This window comes from Muscardinus avellanarius (genome assembly GCF_963383645.1).
Source record: "Muscardinus avellanarius genome assembly, chromosome: 3".
Taxonomy (NCBI): Eukaryota; Metazoa; Chordata; class Mammalia; order Rodentia; family Gliridae; genus Muscardinus; species Muscardinus avellanarius.
The window spans coordinates 108,584,633-108,603,440 of record NC_137788.1 but is presented as its reverse complement, the minus strand read 5'-3'; the positions used below and the strand labels follow the sequence as shown (position 1 = coordinate 108,603,440).

Genomic DNA, 18,808 nt, shown 5'->3' with positions numbered 1-18,808 from the left:
ATTGTACCCTTTACCAATATTAAGTGACCTTCTTTGTCACTTTTGATTAGTTGGGCGTGAAGTCTGCTTTATGGGATTTGAGAGCACATACTTCTGCTTGCTTTCAGGCTCCATTCACATGAAGTATCATTTTCCACCTTTCGTTTTCAACCTGTATATGTCTTTGCCTGTAAGATGAGGGGTTGTTTTGTTTTGTTTTGTTTGCATACAACATATAGTTGGGCAATGCTTTATTATTTTCTGCTATTTTGATTTCTCATGTTAAATTAGGTCCTCATACTCATTGGTTTAGCTTCTCTTCTAATTAGATGAATCAATTCAGAATTTATTATTAATTTATTTATTTGTAGTGCTGGGGATTGAACCCAGGGGGCATTCTACCTCTAAGATACACCCCCAAATTTATTTTATTTGTTTAAAATAGGGTCTCACTAGGTTGCTGGCAGTCTTATTATATTGCTGAGGGTGGTCTTGAACTTGCTACCTTCCTATCTCAGCCTCCCAAGTACTGAGATTACAGGCATGTGATGCCACGCTTGGCTCCCTCATCCCTATTTTATCTTTTATTTGGAAACACAGGTTCACTAAGTTGCTGAGAGCCTTGCTAAGTTGCTGAGGTTGGCTTTGAACCTGTGATCCTTCTGTCTCAGCTTCTCAAGTACTGGGATTACAAGTGTGCCACAGGTCTGACTAGAGTTTATTTTTTACCTTCCTTTTTTTTTGTGTGTGGCACTGGGGTTGGAGCCCAGGGGCATTCTACCTCCGAGCTACACCCCCAGTTCTATTTTTTTATTTTTTATTTGAAGTAGGGTCTCACTGAGTTGCAGAGGGCCTCACTAAGTAGCTGAGGCTGTCCAGGAACCATGATCCTCTGGTCTCAGCCTCCCAAATGCTGGGATTACAAGTGTGCGCCTCCACACCTGGCTTACTTTTTACCTTCTTCTGTGTGTAGTATTTCTTTAAGTATTTTCTCTAAAGCTGGTAGTCATGAATTCTTTAGGTATTTTCTGTAAAGTTAGCAGTCAGGAATTCTTTTACTTTATACTTATCTTTCAAGATTTTTATTTCTCCTTCAGGATAGCTTTACTGGATATAGCAATCTTGGTCGGCAGTTATTTACTTTCAGGGATTGAAATACATCATTTCAAGCCCGCCTGAATTTTAGAGTTTCTGCTGAGAGATCAGAAGTAATTCTCTTTGTTTTTAGCTCTAAATGTTACCTGCGTTTTTTATTTTCATACTCTTAAAAGTCCATCTTTGGTCTGTATGCTAGACATTTTATTTTTATTTATTTATTTATTTGTGGTACGGGATGGAACCCAGGGGATTCTACCTCCAAGCTACACCCCCAGTCCTATTTTTTATTCTTTATTTTGAAACAGGCTCTCACTAAGTTGCAAAGGGCCTCACTAAGTAGCTGAGGCTGTCATTGAACCACAATCCTCCTGTCTCAGTCTCCCAAATGCTGGGATTACAAGTATGTGCCACCACTCCCAGTTTATGTTAGACATTTAAATTATGTTAGGCAATTTAATGTGTCATTGAAGGGTTCTTTTTTCTGTTTGGTACTGGAGACAGAACCCAGGGGCATTATACCCCCGAGCTACACCCCTGGCCCTAATTTTTTCTTTCTTTATTTTGAAACCGGGTCTCACTGAGTTGCAAAGGGCCTAAGTAGCCGAGGCTGTCCACGGACTGCGAACTGCAGTCCTCGGTCTCAGCTTCCAAAATGCTGGGATTACAAGCATGTACCACCAGGCTCAGCTAAGGGTCCTTTTTTAATCCTTTATATTTGGATTTTTGAATGTATACTGGATATGGATGTTCATTTCATTTTAATTGAAAAGCCCATCAATGTCATTAGCCAGTATCTCAGATACCTCTTTGATTCCAATGATTCTTCAGTTTTGTCTCTTAATGCTATGCCAGGGTTCTTGTACAATCTCACAATAGTGTTTTCCTTTTTTAAAAATTTTTTATTGGTGCCGGGTGTGGTGGCGCACGCTTGTAATCCCAGCGCTTGGGAGGCTGAGACAGGAGAATCGCACAGGTTCGAAGACAGCTTCAGCTACTTAGTGAGGCTCTCAGCAACTTAGTGAGATTCTATTTCCAAATAAAGTATAAAAGTAGGTCTGGGAGTATAGCCCGGAGGTAGAAGAGCCCCTGGGTTCCACCTGCAGTACCACACACACACAGAAAAAAAACTTTAATGGTAACTGAGTGTTGAAATTCATCTAACTTGTTCTCAAGGCCTGAAGCTCTGTCTACTTTATGACTGGATCTATTATGAATTTCCTTTTCTCTCTCTTTCCTTCCTTCCTTCCAACTTCCTTTGTACAAGGGCTCTAACCCAAAGGTATTCTACCTCCCAGCTAGACTCCAGCCAAATTTTACTTTTATTTTGAAACAGGGTCTCACTAGGTTGCTGAGAGTTTACTTGGGGAGGTTGTTCTTGAACCTGCAATCCTCCTGTCTCAGCCTTCCAAGTACTGGGATTACAGGCATGTGCCACCACACCCAGTAACTGAATTTCTTATTTGTTTATTGAGTCTTTCATTTCCATAATTTATCTTTGGCTCTTTTTGAGAATATCTCTCTATTGAATTGTTCTTTCGCCTCCTGTATTTTCTCTCTCAGTTTATTCTTTATTTCTTTTCTTGTTCACTGATTAATTCCTTGTCTGGGACTTCACCCATTTTGATATCTGTAGATTCAGTGATTTGGAAGGTTATGAAATTTTGGGGAAATTTTGTTCAGTGCTTTTCAGGTATTTGTTCTCTTAAGCTATTTTCTGTCACAGTCTGAATTTACCTTGCAAATCATGTTAGTTTCATAGTTCAGAGGGGGAATCAGTGTCTAGATGATTGAGGTTTTACTCTACGGAACAAAAGTGGGTCTCTCTCTTTTTTTTTTTTTTTTTTTTTAACATGGTCTGGCTTATTTTTTACCCTTATGTTTTCAGTCTTCCCAGGGTGACTACCAAAGGGCTCCAGGATGGCTATGTATATGCTCTGCAAAGTAGATCCCAGAGGTTTGGTCCCGTAACCAAAAAAACACTCCTCAACTATAAAAGTGGCTAATGGGTGGAGGGGGGTCAGTGAAGAAAAGCCGGTTGCAAGTGAGTGCACTGCGACCCCAAAAGGCAGCTTTGGTGAAGAACCAGTAAGTCATCCCTGCTGGCTAGTTTGACCTTGTCCACAGAATATCAAGGACAGTTAGCACTTTCTAGCTTTTTGCAATGGGAGAGTTTGTGTGTGTGTGTGTGTGTGTGTGTGTGTGTGTGTGTGTGTGTGGTGCTGGAGGTGGAACCCAGAGGCTTTCTACCTCCGGGCTATACTCCCAGACCTACTTTATATTTATTTGAAAACAGGGTCTCACTAAGTTGCTGAGAGCCTCACTAAGTAGCTGAGGCTGGCTTCGAACCTGTGCGATCCTCCTGTCTCCGCCTCCCAAACGCAGGGATTACAAGTGTGCGCCACCACGCCTTGCTGCAATGGGAGAGGTTCTAGTGAGACAGAATAATGAGTTCTTGTTGTAGTTCGTCCTGCTATGTTGCATATATAGTTCTCTCTCTCTCTCTCTATATATATATATATATAGATATATAGATATATAGATATATATATACATACATACACACACATACACACACACACACACACACACACACACACACATATATATATATATATATATATATATATATATATATATATATATATTTCCAGGTGCTTTGTGAGGTGGGCAAGGTCCCCACTGCTGGCCGCGCTGAGTCTTTCCACTGAGTACCCCGACACCTACTTGGCTCCCTCTATTGCTTCACCCCATGAAGGTCAACCTTGATTCAGTCCTTAGCAATGTCTTTTTCAATTTCAAGACCAAAACCATCTCCCAAAACAATTGTTGATCAGTTAAGGTAACGCATGAGAAGGTTTGTAAAGCTTAAACTGCCTTCAAGACCCAGTCCTCTGGAGTAGTGAAACAGAATTCGATTGAGTTCTGTAAATGTCCGGTAGGTGGCGCCCGTTCTTCCACATTTCCAGTACAAGTGTTCGTGTTCGCAGGCGGAGCTCCAGCGCTGTGTGCTTAGCCTTAAGTGCCTAGAAAGGAGGGGCTGCCTCATGCCCAGAAAAATGGACATGGTTTTCATTTATTAGGAACCTCCACGACTCTGTTGGTTTTGAAGTCCCTGGGACAATATATATTACGGCCATCACAACAGAAAAACAGGTGGTAAAGAATGTATGTATAACTATCAAACACAACAGAGTATAGTAATGAGGACACAATCCAGTTTGAGGAGTAAAGTTGGAAGTGGTAGCTGGGAGTGGTGGCGCACGCTTATAATCTCAGGACTTGGGAGGCTGAGACAGGAGGATGGTGCAGGTTCAAAGCCAGCCTCAGCTACTTAGTGAGGCTCTCAGCAACTTAGTGAAGCCCTGTTTCCAAATAAAATAGAAAAAATAGGTCTGGGAGTGTAGCCTGGAGGTAGAGGGACCCTGGGATCCATCCCCAATACCACAAAAAAAAAAAAAAAAAAAAGTTGGAGTGGTAACTTAAATTTTATTTTGTACTAGGTCTTTTAATTTAATTTATAATAGAGATTGATAAATTATAGCCCAAAGGCCAAATTTGGCTGGCCTGCTGTTTGGTGTGTGTGTGAATACCAAGTACCACCAAAAAAAAAAAAAAAAAAAGGAAGGAAGAAAGCAAGAAAGCCAGGCGCGGTGGTGCATGCTTGATGCTTGTGATCTCAGCATCTGGGAGGCTGAGACAGGAGGATTGTGGTGTAGCTTGGAGGGAGAATGCCCATGTTTCATCCCCAGTACTGCAAAAAAAGAAAGACAGACAGACAGACAGACAGACAGAAAGAAAGAAAGTTTGTTGACCCTGCTCTATGAACATGTGAGATGTGTACCAGTATTGGGAATGGCCTTGGAAGATTTGAGAAAGCTATGATTATTAATATATTTCAAAAATTGGACGAGGGGCAAATCTGTGCAAGGACTTGGTTTCTGCCTAAAAGCAGGCAACTATTCCAATGTAAATTAACCTAGCTAAAGGTGATTAACAAGTCAGTAGGAGAGGAGAACTAGGCCTTTCTCTGTCTAAAGACAGATCTACATGATTGGATAAACTAGCTAAGATGGTAGGAGGGGTCGACCTTCATGAAAGGAGACACCCTGCCACACCTTGTTGGGGGAGGTACCTTACAGGGTAAGGGGAGGTACCTTACAGGGATATTCACTATGTCAGAATTACATAAACAAGATGGAGGTCATGGGTATAAAAAGTCCGGTCCACGTGTAATCCCTTTGGTGTATTCATTTCGAGTCACCCCTCTATGCCAGTCTGGTATGGAGCTGTATTTCTATTTTCTGTATTCTATCTTTCTAATAAACTTCTTTAAATCTTCAGCAACTGTCCAAGCTATGCATATTTATTCATAGCTTAGGACAAGAACCTGCATTTTTTTTTTTTTTCTGTTTTTGGTTGTTTGGGGTTTTGTTATGGGTTAGGGGAAAGTGTGTCTGGGACCCTAGCAGGGGTCCCCGGGAGCAGTTTCCCCAAACCATATTCTCCCAATCCTTAACAAGATGGAAATTATTCAAATTTTACTGATGAGTAAACTGAAGCACAGAGGAATTAAGGAAGTAAACCAAGGCCACACTGCTAATAAATGCAAAGTTAGAGTCCAACTGGAGGTCACCCTTCTTTCAGAAGCCCCAGCTCTCTGTTAATATTTCACGACAGCCCCCACAGATTGCCAAGCGCTGGTATAGGCCTGGAGGTTTACACTGTGAATCTCATTTATTGCAATGAATTCAAACCAGTATCTCTGCATTGTTTCCAGAGACCCACGTAATCCAGGGTCAGCTTGCTTTTCTCGAAAGCCTCTTTTGACACCTCTCCCAATGCCCAGCTGGAGTAACCTAGTGCCCTCACTGCTCCAAACACACTTTCATGTCCTCTCCGTTTCCTGATTCTACTGCCTCCAAATAACTCCTTTTTGGGGGGGGGGTTCCTTTTTGGGGGGGTTCCTTTTTGGGGGGGGGTGCCAGAGGTTGAACCCAGAGGCATTTGGCTTCTGAGCTACACCACCGGCTTATTTTAATTTTTATTTTGAAACAAGGTCTCGCTAAATTACCACATGTTGGGCTCAAACCTGCAGTCCTCCTGTCTCAGCCTCCCAAGTATTGGGATTACAGGTATGTCCCACCATGCCTGGCTCCTTCTTCCATCTTCAGAACCTGCCCACTCCAGGAATCTTGCACATCCGTGCTCTATCCCTCCTGGAGTGTGGAGCGCAGGTAGCCTTCCTGGTGATGGAGTGCTTATCTCTGCTGCCTTGAGTCATCTTTTTCAGAGGTCTTATCAAGAGGCAGTTGTAAATTTTTGGCCAGATTGTACACACCCACACCACGCCCTGACTAGAGAGTAACATCACAGTGGGGCTATGTGAGAGCCCGTCTCCTTGATGGCTACGTATGCACTGCCACAGAACTCAGCATGACAGTGCAGTGGGGATGGGGTGTGAAGCATAAGAGGAGGAGAACTGGAGACAAAGGTGTAAGGAAATAACAAGTGCCTGACCTCTCCTTTTAGCTCTTCAGCCTGTAGGGGCAAACAAAGGCAGCACTGGCTCTCCCTTCCCGCAGGTGAGGCAATGTGCCCTTGCTAGCACCCAGCAGATCTGGAGGCAGACAGGGCTTTGAAACCTCTCTCTGCTAATTACCAGCTCTGTGACCTTGGCCAAGTTACGCAGCCTCTTTGGGCATGACTATGCTCTTAGTTATAAGAAGGGAAGTAGTAGCTGGGCACAGTGGCTCAGGCCTGTAATCCCCATACTTGGGAGGCTCACGCCTGCAATTCCTGTACTGGATGGAAGATCATGGATTCAAGGTCAGCCACAGAAGCTTGAAGAAACAGTAACTTAGTGAGACTCTGTTTCAAAATAAAAAATTAAAAAAGAGTTGGGGGTGTAGCTTCCTCAGAATAATAATAATAAGCCGGGTGTGGTGGTGCACGCTTGTAATCCCAGCATTTGGGAGGCTGAGACCAGAGTATCACAGTTCGCAGACAGCCTCAGCTACTTAGTGAGGCCCTCTGCAACTTAGTGAGACCCTGTTTCAAAATAAAGAATACAAAATAGGGCAGGGGGTGTAGTTTAGAGGTTGAATGCCCCTGGGTTCCATCCCCAGACCCACAAAAATAAAAATATAATAATAATGATGATGATGGAAATAATAACTGCCCAACTGGACTATTTTAAGGAGTAAATTAGGACACTTAAAACTTCTAGCCCAAACTCTGGAACATATTAAGCATTTTTAGGAGGTAGAAAGGAAATAGGCAGATAGGGAAGAGGCCTCGATAGAAAAAACTTAATTTCCTGAGGGGCGACGAATACTAATTAACTTCCAAGGCTCCTAAAAGAGACCAGCTCTTCCAAGGTTCAGAGATAAGAAGGACCAAACCTTCACAAAACCATCTGTTTACTAATCAACAAACCCAGGAGACATCACTGGAGCAAGTCTGACACTCCTACTGAAAGGAAACCCTTCAAAGGACATGCAAATACCCTATGCAAATTTAAGAACTTCCTCCCAAACTCCAAGCAATAGAAGACATGCAGACATATATAAACCCCTAGACCAGTCACCAGGATGGTTACCCACTCTGGGAACCCCTCCCCTTTGGGGAGCTTTTCTCTCTCTCACAGGTCGCATTAGCCTTGAGAGAAAGTGGAGTGCAACTGAAGGCACTTGGCCTGGGTTACACTCCAGTAGTGACCTGAAGGCCTCTGCTGGACATCAAGGCCGACCAGGGCCCCTAGGGGTGACCTGCACTTCTTTTCTGGCAGATCGCGTGGACTTTGGGAGAAAGCAGCTTGCAACTGAAGACACTTGGCCCGGGATACACTTGGGTAGTGACCTGAAGGCAGCTGCTGAACACCAGAGCCCCGATAGCCATTAGAGGTGTTCTGCCACTTTCCTTATTCCTTTCTGGCAGATCGTGTGGACTTTGGGAGAAAGCAGCTTGCAACTGAAGGCACTTGGCCTGGGATACACTCAGGTAGTGACCTGAAGGCAGCTGCTGGACATCAAAAGTTCCAACAGCCCTTAGGGGTGTTTGGCCACTTTTCCCTATTCCCTGCTAGTTCCAATAAACCTTTTACTCTCCTTCCTGTGGTCTGTGGGTGTCATTCTTTGCTCACCGTAGACAAGAACCTGGTAAGGAAACGCCGAGTTTCTTCTCAAGAAACTGTTTCATCTTAAGGAAACACCAGGTTTCTTCTCAAGAAACCCCGTTTCAATTTCATAGTTACTACCCATTGATGAGGAGTGTGCTGGTATTGGAAAATTGCTTTGGTATTAATTTCAAAATGTAAAAAGTAGTAAGGGCCTAGGTGCTGGGCAGACACTCAGGCAGGCAGGGAGGCAGCTGTTAACCAAAAGTGATTACCAAGTACACAAAAGAGTTGTAACCCAGGGCCTTCATATTTTAAAGACAAGTTTACATAAAAATAACTTCTAGCAGATAGGCTAAAACTCCCCAAGGATATGGGAGGATGGTACAGGCCTTCCTCAAAGAGGGCAGATACCATGTGACCCCTACTTTGTTAACCAAGTAACATATCTTGGTCTTAACAAAGACTTGCAACAGAGATGAGGAGCTGGCTAACACCTGCATCAGGGTAGATAAAAAGGCTTTTGGTCAAGCAGGATGGGAGATAGTGAATCCTCAGAATCATATCAAAAGGCTTGCACCAGAGATAATGGGTGGGCCCACACCTACATGTCAGGAGCAAATAGAAACACAATTGGCTGAAAGGTTGAAAATCGAGTCAGGGAATTTAGGAGGGAGGTAAAAACACCAACCGGGTTACCAGAAACCGCTGCTTTATTCAGACCCAACCTGGCACCCTCCAGGGAGTCAGCTGGCCGTGGGGGAAGGGACTGATGGGCCATGGTCTGGAGAGTTGCACATAGTCCTGATCGGCCTGCTGAATCACATGGTGGATCAGAGGCACCGATGTTTTATAGGCATGCCGATTCTTTTGCTACATTTGTAGTCTCACGATCTCAAGTATGTTTTGCGGCACCTGTAGTCTCGCGATATCTGGAGTCTATCTTATGATATTTGGAGTCTCGAGGCACCTGGAATCTCAAGAGCTTTCTGCTTCCAGGGTTCCACCTCCTGGGGTCTGCCTCCTGCTCCCACTGTGAGATCACATGGGGGAGGGGAAGGACCTGACTTATCATTGGTTAAGCAGGATGAGAGGTAATGAATCCTTATAAAAACTGTTCCATGTTCAAAAACTTCAGTGTCTTCTTTTCTTTCTTTTTTTTTGTGGGGGGGTGCTACTGGGGTTCCTGGAAGCCCTTCTAACTCCAGGCTACACTCACAGACCTATTTTATATTTTTTTATTTGGAAACAGGGTCTCTTAAGCCAGCGTGGCTGGCTTCAAACCTGCGTGATCCTCCTGTCTCTGCCTCCCAAGCACGGGGATTACAAGCGTGAGCCATTATGCCCGGCTCAGTGTCTTATTTTCAAGGCATTTCACTGCACCCCTCTGATGCAGTGCTTTATTATACTGTCCCTTCTTTCTACCTTTATAATAATAAAATTTGCTTAAGCTTGTAGCAGTATAGTTCTGGCTATTTTTTCTAAACTAGCTAGGAATAAGAACCTATGTCGACATTTCACACCTTTAATGTTTCAGTGCCCAAAGGCAGGGCACCATTGCAGTTTTGGTGTCCAGCAGCGGGGCTCCATTACACCCATTATTTTTCCAAAGCTCTGTTCCTACATGGACACCAGATCTAAATAGTTAAGACCAATTGGACATGGTGATGCATGCCTGTAATACTCAATACTTGGGAGGCTGAGACAGGATTGCAGGTTCAAGACTAGTCTCAGCAATTTAACAAGACCATCTAGCAACTTAGCAGACCCTGTTTCAAATTAAACATTAAAAAGGACTCAAGGAGCCGGGCGTCGTAGCGCATGCTTGTAATCCCAGCTTTTGGGACACAGACACCAGAGCATCGAGGTTCACAGACAGCCTCAGCTACTTAGTGAGGCCCTTTACAACTCAGTGAGACCCTGTTTCAAAATAAAGAATAAAAAATAGGGCTGGGAGTGTCGCTTGGAAGTAGAATGCTTCTGAGTTCCATCCCTGGTACCACAAAAAAAAAAAAAAAAAAAAAAAAAGACTCAAGACATAGCTCAGAGGTAGAATGCCTGTGTTTAATCAACCCAGTACAAAATAATAATAATTAAGACCATCTGAACCCCATTTACCTGCAGCTGTGCATTAACTATTCTTCCTGACCACTTGTTTCATGAAAAATACACTAATATAAAGTGACCCTCTGCAAGCTGAAGGTTACCAAGAAAGTCCATGAGGAATACCCTGCTAAAGTTGGGCGTGGTGGCGCACGCTTGCAATCCCTGTGCTTGGGAGGCCAAGACAGGAGGATCATGCAGGCTTGAAGCCAGCCTCGCTGGCTTAAGAGACGCTGTTTCCAAATAAAAATATAAAAAATAAGTGTCTGGGAGTGTAGCCCGGAGGTAGAAGGGTTTCCAAGAACCCCAGTACCACCCCCTCAAAAAAATACCCTGCTCACAGCACCATATTTTAATAGACACACGAGAAAGCAGAAAAACAGACACTTCTCTCCAAATACCATTTACAGCAACCATGTGATTCCAAGCTGGAGGTGAGTTAAGAAAGAGTCATGTGTCTTGGTCTGCTAATTCTATGCCTCAGGGTGCCTTGGGAAAGTGCCCTTTGGTAACAATAGATTCCTTCATTTGTTTTGCTCCACAGTTACCTTGAGGTTACAAGTTAAGTCTTGCTTCTTTCTTCCCTGTACTCTCTCAGCCAGTGATCAGCCTAGAACGTGCTTGAATTTTCTGATTTAAAAACTGAGTGTACTATAGGATGAGGGGTTGAAGTGGATATAACAGGGCCCCCGAGGAGCTACTGGTTTTAACCCTGGCTACCCAGTCCAGACTGACCAGCTGAACTCCTCATTTACAGCTAGCTTTTTCTTTTTCTTTTTTTTTTGCCAGGAGGGGATGGTTACTGGGGATGGAACCCAAGGGCATTCTACCTCTGAGCTACACCCCCAGCCCTATTTTTTGTTTTTTATTTTGAAACAAGGTCTCACTAAGTTGCGGAAGCCTCACTAAATAGTCGAGGCTGGCTGTAAACCTGTGATCCTCCTGTCCCAGTCTCCAAGTACTGGGATTACAAATGTGTGCTATCATGCCCAGTTTATAGCTAGCTTCTGTCTTTTCCTTGGTCAGCCAATTTTCAAGATAGTTCTGGGCAATTTTTGGAAGTGGTCTGAACTCAGAAAAGTTGTGGCCCTGGACATTGTGTCTACAAAGACCCTATTCTGGAATAAACTCTTGTTTTGATTTTCTAGCCCCTTCAAATATCACAACAGATAAAACTAAATAAATAATCCAAATTAACCACCCACTGATTCTACATTTCTACATTTCAAAACAAAAACCTAAAAGTCTTTATAGATATAATAACTCTCAGCCGGGTATGGTGATGCACACCTGTAATCCCAGTATGTGGGAGCTTGAACCAGGAGGATTGCAGGACTGCAGGATTGAAGCCTTGGTAAAATCTCCTGGGTTCAACCCCTAGTATCAAGAAGAAAAACCTCTTTCATTTATTTTTAATGAGCACTTAGCTTGATCAGCTTCCTTTTCACTTGACCTTTTGAAGCTGTTTAACTAGTTTCTTTATATCAGCAGCTGAAGGTCATGACCATGAATAAAATCTCACAGGAAAAAAGAAATCTACCTGGAAAACCTGTTCAGTCAATTAATCTAGCACAGGAGCACATCTGTCCTTGGCAGAAGTTACCATTGTGTGGACCTAGCTAGAGCTAAGCATGTCATGGACTGGCCTCAGCAGCCTCTATAAATAACTCTGTGTTAATCATGAAGGTAACTATTAGGGAGCCTGTTGGTAACGGATGAAGTACCTCTGGAAACAGCCCACAGAAACAAATTCTCATAGTGAACCCTGGAGAAGTGGAGGGAAACAAAGTTTGAGAAACGAGAGAGTTAAGCCAGGTGTGAAGGTGCACGCCTGTAATCCCAGAACTTGGGAGGCTGGGACAGGAGAATCACAAGTCCATGGCAACTTAATGAGACCCTGTTTCAATAAAAAAAAAAAAGAAAGAAAGAGAAAAAGAAAAAAGAAAGGAAGGAAAGGAAGAAAACAAGAAAAGAAAGAAAGGAGAGAGTTAATATTGAAGTCATGGACAAGAAAGGATAAAGGATATCTGGATGGGAATAGTCATAAATTAAGCTGGGAGCTTAGTACAGCTGAGGTGTGAATTAAAGGACCAGATAAGGATGGTTGTGGGGAAACAGGGCCAAGGAGAGGCTGAATGGGGTGCAGAGGAGTCTCACAGAGCCCAGGTACCAAGGGCTGGCTCTATATGGGGAAAATACCAACTTTGTGTCTTTCTTGGGCTGTGGCCCATTTCTGAAGAGTTTCTACAGACTGAGAGCTACTGAGTAGTTACTCTGAGTTTGACAGGAGGGAAAGGGGAGGCCCAGCTTCTCAGGATGCACAACTTATTCTGTGCTGAGCACTGGGAGAGGGGAGGGCAGAAGCACCCACAGAGCGCCATGCACAGAGCACCATGCTGAGCCACGCACTCACATGTGGAATCCGAAACAATTGATTTCACAGAAGAAGAGAGCAGGTGGTGGTCACTAGAGGCTGGGAAGAGCAGAAGGAGGTGGGATAACAGGAACCAAAACACAGTTCCACAGGAGGAACACGGTGTGCTGCTCTACAGGACAGCAGGGCCCCTGTTGTTTACAATCACTTACTACAGATGGGTTATTTTGGTTTTGTTTTTGTTTGGTACTGGAGATTGAACCCAGGGACATTCTATATTCAAGCTTCACCCCCTAGCCATTTTTATTTTTATTTTGCAACAAGAGTTTCACTAAATTGCTGAGAATGACTTTGAACCTGTGATCCTCTTGTCTTGGGTCTCCTGAGTACTGAGATTATAAGCGAGCTTCACCATGCCTGACCTTTATCAGATTTTTGTGAACAATCTGAACAGTCAGGAGTGGTGTCACATGCCTGTAATCCCAGTAGTTGGGAAGCTGAGATAGGAGGATTGCAGGTTTGAGGCCAGCCTCAGCAATGTAGTGAGACTCTCGGCAACCTAGTGAGACCCTAACGTGAAATTATACAAATAAAATTTGTATAAACCCAACTCCACATTGAGTCATAACACAGATAGCAAAGGACAAAGTAAAAACAGAAAACTAAATGGCCGCTCCATACAGTTGGATAGTTGTCTCGTACACTAGAAAGTCTTTTACAAAATAATCGTCTTAGATCAACAGAAGACCAGTCTTCAGCGCCGTCCTGAGGATGTTTTCCTTAGCATCTCCTGTCTTCTCCCATGTCCTCCCTTAGTGTGGCTGGTACTTACTGTGGTGATTGCCGCCCCTCGAGAGGCCTCGCCATCAGTGCTTTGCTGACCACTGTGGCCTGCATATCCTCGTCCATTCCACAGTTCCCCCAGTTATACCCAGCATCGTCATACCTGCCATAGCCCACCACCATGGCCGCTACTGTAATTTCCGTACCCTTCATCATAACAGTTGTTAAATCCTTGGGCCAGTTTCGGCCCTGACCTCGGCCTCGACGCCGAGCACCACCTCTTCCCACAGCTGCAGCACCTCTTCCTCCTTTCTGTCGTTGCTGCCATCGCCTACACACCTCTTTGGGTTGCACAACTTTGATTTCACACTTCCCACAACCAATTTGATGGTATCTGCTTTCTAACAATTTCTTTACTGGCTCTTCGTCTGTATATGTGATAAAGCAAAAATCCTCTTCTTTCATTTGTTTTTGTACCCATGGGAAGTTCAATATTTTCTTTCTTTTTTTTTTTTTTTTTTGTGGGTTTGGGATGGAACCGAGGGGCATTCAGCCTCCGAGCTATACACCCTGTCCTATTTTTTATTTTATTTAAAATTTTTTTTGGTGGTACTGGGGCTATATTCCCAGACCTATTTTATACTTTATTTGGAAACGGGGTCTCACTAAGTTGCTGAGAGCCAAGTAGCTGAGGCTGCTTCGAACCTGTGCAATCCTCCTGTCTCAGCCTCTCAAGCTCTGGGATTACAAGTGTGCCCCACCACGCCCGGCTTTTATTCTTTATTTTGAAACAGGGTCCCACTAAGTTGCAGAGGGCCTCACTAAGTAGTAGCTGAGGCTGTCTGCAAACCGCAATCCTCCTGTCTCAGCCTCTGGGATGCTGGGATTACAAGCATGCACCATCTCGCCCGGCTTAAGTTCAATACTTTCAATTTTCCCAAAGACTCCAAAATATTCCTTAATTTGCTCTTCAGATGTATCTGGGCTCAATCCACCCTTTTAAAACCCCCTTTTAAAGAGTTTATTCCCCTTTTAAAGCTTTGGCCCTTTGGGAGTCTATCAATTTGCCATCCAGTTTATGTTCTTTCAGTTCCAAAACCTTATCAACACTAACAAAATCTTTGAAAAGCACAGAACCAAATCCTCTTGCTCTTCCAGTGACTGGGTCTGTCTGAACTGTGCCATCTGCAGCTGTCGTCCTGCTGGTTCTTGCTCGTGTTGATCCTGGATCCCTCTGAGAACCGCTCCACGTTGCTGTACCCCTTTCCATCCTCCTGGGTGGTGGAGCTGTCAGGGGAGTGCTGACACGCAGTTGGGGTCCCCACAGGAGTAGCAGAGCGTTGTATGGAGCTGGATTTTACATAGTGGTGGAAGCCATGCGTGGTGGCACACGCTTGTAATCCCCGCGCTTGGGAGCTGAGACAGGAGGATTGCACGGGTTCGAAGCCAGCCTCAGCTACTTAGTGAGGCTCTCAGCAACTTAGTGAGACCCTGTTTCCAAATAAAGTATAAAATAGGTCTGAGAGTATAGCCCGGAGGTAGAAAAGCCCCTGGGTTCCACCCCCAGTACCACAAATAAAATACAAATAAAAAAAGAAGAATCTCTAAAGTACCTCTTATTCACATAGATACATTCACATAGGCGCATAACAGTATTTGGCTGGTTTCCTTTCCTGAATCTCAGCGCCCACCTCCATCACTCTGCTGGTCTCCTAATTTTCTCAAGGTCCCTTTCTTTCTATTTTTCTCTCTAGCTTCCAGATACAAGAGGGGGAAAAAAAATGAGGCCTTTGTTTTTTCTGAGTCTGGCTGATCTCAGCACAGAGTTTCATCCACTCCCCACATCTTTCTCCTGCACAGGGAGGGGAGAAGGGAGGGAAAGGAAAACTATGGGGAGTGAACCAGGTCAAATATGAATGTATCACGCATGTATCAAGCATGGTGGTGCACGCTTGTAATCCCTGTGCTTGGGAGACGGAGACAGGAGGATTGCGCAGGTTTGAAGCCAGCCTTGCTGGCTTAAGAGACCCTGTTTCCAAATAAAAATATAAAAATAGGTCTGGGAGTGTAGCTCGGAGGTAGAAGGGCTCCCAGGAACCCTAGTACCACCAAAAAAAAAAAAAAAAAAAAAACCCAGAATGTATCATAGTGAATCTCACTATCACGCACAAGTGCAATACCCCAATAAAAATTATTTAAAAATATAAATCCAAAGCAGAACTGCAAAAATCAAACAAATAATAAATTTTAAAAAAACACCCGTCTTTGTCCTGGTGCCATGCAATGGTTGCTCAGTGTCAGAATTCAGCTGTCAGCTTTGGGTCTTCATAGGACAGGAAGAGGGATTTAATTAGACCTAGAAATGTGCGTGTATGAAATGTCACAGAAAATCTCAGCAAAGACAGTTCTGAAGCCCTAAGAGTCTCCTGACATTCCTTTTCAAGGACACTTCCCTCTCCAGCTCCAGCGGAAGTGGAATGCATTTACATTTCATCCTGTGTTGTGAATGTTGGTAGGAGCCCCAGCCAAGCAGCCCTACAGCGCTGAGGAATTCCAGCAATGCTCTGGTGCTTTTGTGGATTGAGACTTGGGCAACTGAGCCTGCTGTTAGTGTGCTTCTTTGCAACCATCTCATGCCACAGAAACTATTTAACACTCAGCTTCCTCATTTATCAAGTGGGGTGTCAATATCGGCAGGCCATTTCTGCAGGTGTCATGGGGCAACTGGAAGCTCAGTGTCATAAAGAATGGGAAAATACTTTTGGAACCTAGATGATGGTGAACTAGAAGTGGGTAGGCTGTTACTTTCTTTTTTTTATTTATTTATTTTTTTTGGTGGTACTTGGGTTCCTGGAAGCCCTTCTACCTCCGGGGTACACTCCCAGACCTATTTTTACATTTTTATTTGGAAACAGGGTCTCTTAAGCCAGTGAGCGCGGCTGGCTTCGAACCTGCGCGATCCTCCTGTCTCTGCCTCCCAAGCGCGGGGATTACAAGCGTGCGCCACCACGCCCGGCCAAGGCTGTTACTTTCTAAGAAAGGGAGAATGTTAGATTTTTAAATCAGTGTTCCAACGAGAATCCTGACTTCCAGTCCTCCTTGATTTCTTGCCCAGCACCTCTCTCTTTCTCTCTTTTCTCAGTCTCTCTCTCTCTCTCTCTCTCTCTTTTTCTTTCTCTTCCAAACCCCAGCTTTGGTGACACTTAGGATTGAACCCAGGGATATTATACTTCTGAGCAATAGCCCCAGTTCTGTTTTATTTTTTTTAATTGTGAAAGGGGTTTGCTATGTGTTGAGGGTCTCATTTAACTGCTGAGCTTGTCCTCAAACCTGTGATCCTCCTATCTCAGCCCCGCAAATACTGGGATTACAGGCATGTGCCACCGTGCCTGGCTTCAAACAGTTCCCTTGAACCTATGGTTCATATCACATGAGCATGGGCTGTCCTGGAAAGAGCAATGGCTGCCAAGTGTGAGACACTGGGTCAAGTCCCAGCACCACACGGAACAGCGTGTGATCTACTTGGGTACATCACTTAGCCTTTTTAGTTCCTTCATGTGTAAAATTAGATGCTTGAAGCAAAGCCCTTATTGAAAGGTACATTGGCCTGTCCCCCTGGCGCACAGAGACACGCGGAGATCCATAATCTGATACAGATGGCTTTATTTGTGGGAGGTCGGCCTCCAGCGGGGGCTGGTGGGGGAGAGTGCGTCCCTGTCTCTCTGTCGGGCTCCCCTCTGAACTCTGAACTCGTTTCTTCCTGACCGGGAGGCTTGGTCCCCCCTCGGAATCACCAGGCTCCACCTCCTAGCTTCCCGCCCTGCCCCTTTGTGGGGCTGGGGCAGCTCTAACCTTTCACTTATATATCCTACAAGTCTTAAAACTATGCCTTTTAGATTAGGACACTCAGGATTTGCTGAGATATTAACAGCTCAAGAACCTGTCTTCTTAACTGAAGTGTCTTCCCATGGGTACACCACCAGATAGGAGATGTTCCACAAGAATATATGTTGAATATAAGGATGATAGTCCAATCATATATTAACCTGGTGTATTTTTTTTTCTTTTTTAATGTGTATGTTTACTGGAGATTGAACTCAGGGTCTTGCAAAGGTGAGGCAAGCTCTCTACTGAGCTACATCTCCACCCCTTTTTTTGTGTGGGTGTGTGTGGTACTGGAGGCAGAACCCAGAGAATTTCTACCTCTGGACTATACTCCCAGACCTATTTTATATTTTATTTGAAAACAGCGTCTCACTAAGCTGCGGAGAGCCTCACTAAGTAGCTGAGTCTGGCTTCAAACCTGTGCGAGCCTCCTGTCTCAGCCTCCCAGGCTCTGAGATTATAAGCCTGTGCCACCACACCCGGCTTATCCAGCCCTTTTCAATCTCATTTTATGTTGGGACACAGTCTTGTTAGGGCTGACCTTGAACCTGTCATCCTCCTGCTTCAAGATCCAGAACAGCTAGGATTACAGGCATGCAACACAGTGCCCTGTTTATGAGGTCGTTTTATATTCTTTCTAATGCAATTTTATTCCTCTCAACAAAGGTAAGCAGTTAAATATATAATTCCACATAATAAGAAACATTTTTGAGACTTATTTAGGTAAATTCACAAGTCCAATTTGGTTTGAAGACAAAAGGCCGTCATGTCATGAAAAGGATGTAATTTTTGAATTCAGAATTTCCTGGAGCTTCGCTTCATCGCTCCGTCTCTGTGATTTCTCTCAGCACTAACATGTTAAGATCCACAACCGCCACCTTTGCCTCAACTCCTCCTCACCCCGTCTCGCACCCTTCCCCTGGCCTCGGTTTAGCTTTCCCGACGCTCCGCGGTCTTTGTGCGCCATGCTGCTGCGAGGCTTAGGGTCTTGGCACATAAGACTCCTTGGACCCAGACTTACTTCTCTCCCTTCCTCTGACCCTGACTAAACTCCTCCTTGTCTTCCTTCCAGACTCAGCTTAGCTTTCTCAGAACATCTCCTGACCCTGAAGACTCTGTGAGGTGCCAGGAGCACCCTGGGCACTTTCCTAATGCGCTCTCCTGTCTGCGGGGTCATTCGCCTCATTGCACAGTGATCAGGAAGCTAAGACCAAGGCGGGTCTGAGTTCAGGCATTGAGCCACACTGCTGGGGCACGCCAGCGCGAAGGTGAGCTGGGTGAAGATGGCAGCGGTGGTGCCTGTGCCGCAGGCTGGTACAGAGTACTAAGAGTAGAGCACGGCTAGGCACAGAGTAAGCAATATTTGTTGACTCTGGCTTTAAACATTATTATTACTACTGCCTGTTTAGTCAACTCAAGCCCAGAGCTCTCCGAGGGTAGGAGCCATATTATATTCACTGAGTATTCATGTT

The 18,808-nt window shown here is 44.5% G+C and overlaps 1 pseudogene across 1 annotated transcript in view; it reads right to left on the bottom strand.

Annotated features, from left to right (window-relative positions):
* LOC308260203 (heterogeneous nuclear ribonucleoprotein D-like) overlaps positions 1 to 18,303 on the bottom strand; it is a 66,001-nt pseudogene extending 47,698 nt beyond the window's left edge. The window contains exons 1-4 of the transcript in view: positions 18,237 to 18,303; positions 14,378 to 14,844; positions 13,501 to 13,949; positions 9,747 to 9,811 (exon numbers count right to left, since the gene is read on the bottom strand). The product of the transcript in view is annotated as a heterogeneous nuclear ribonucleoprotein D-like (transcript). The remainder of the gene's footprint in view (positions 1 to 9,746; positions 9,812 to 13,500; positions 13,950 to 14,377; positions 14,845 to 18,236) is intronic.
* Between the last annotated feature and the right edge of the window lie 505 nt (positions 18,304 to 18,808).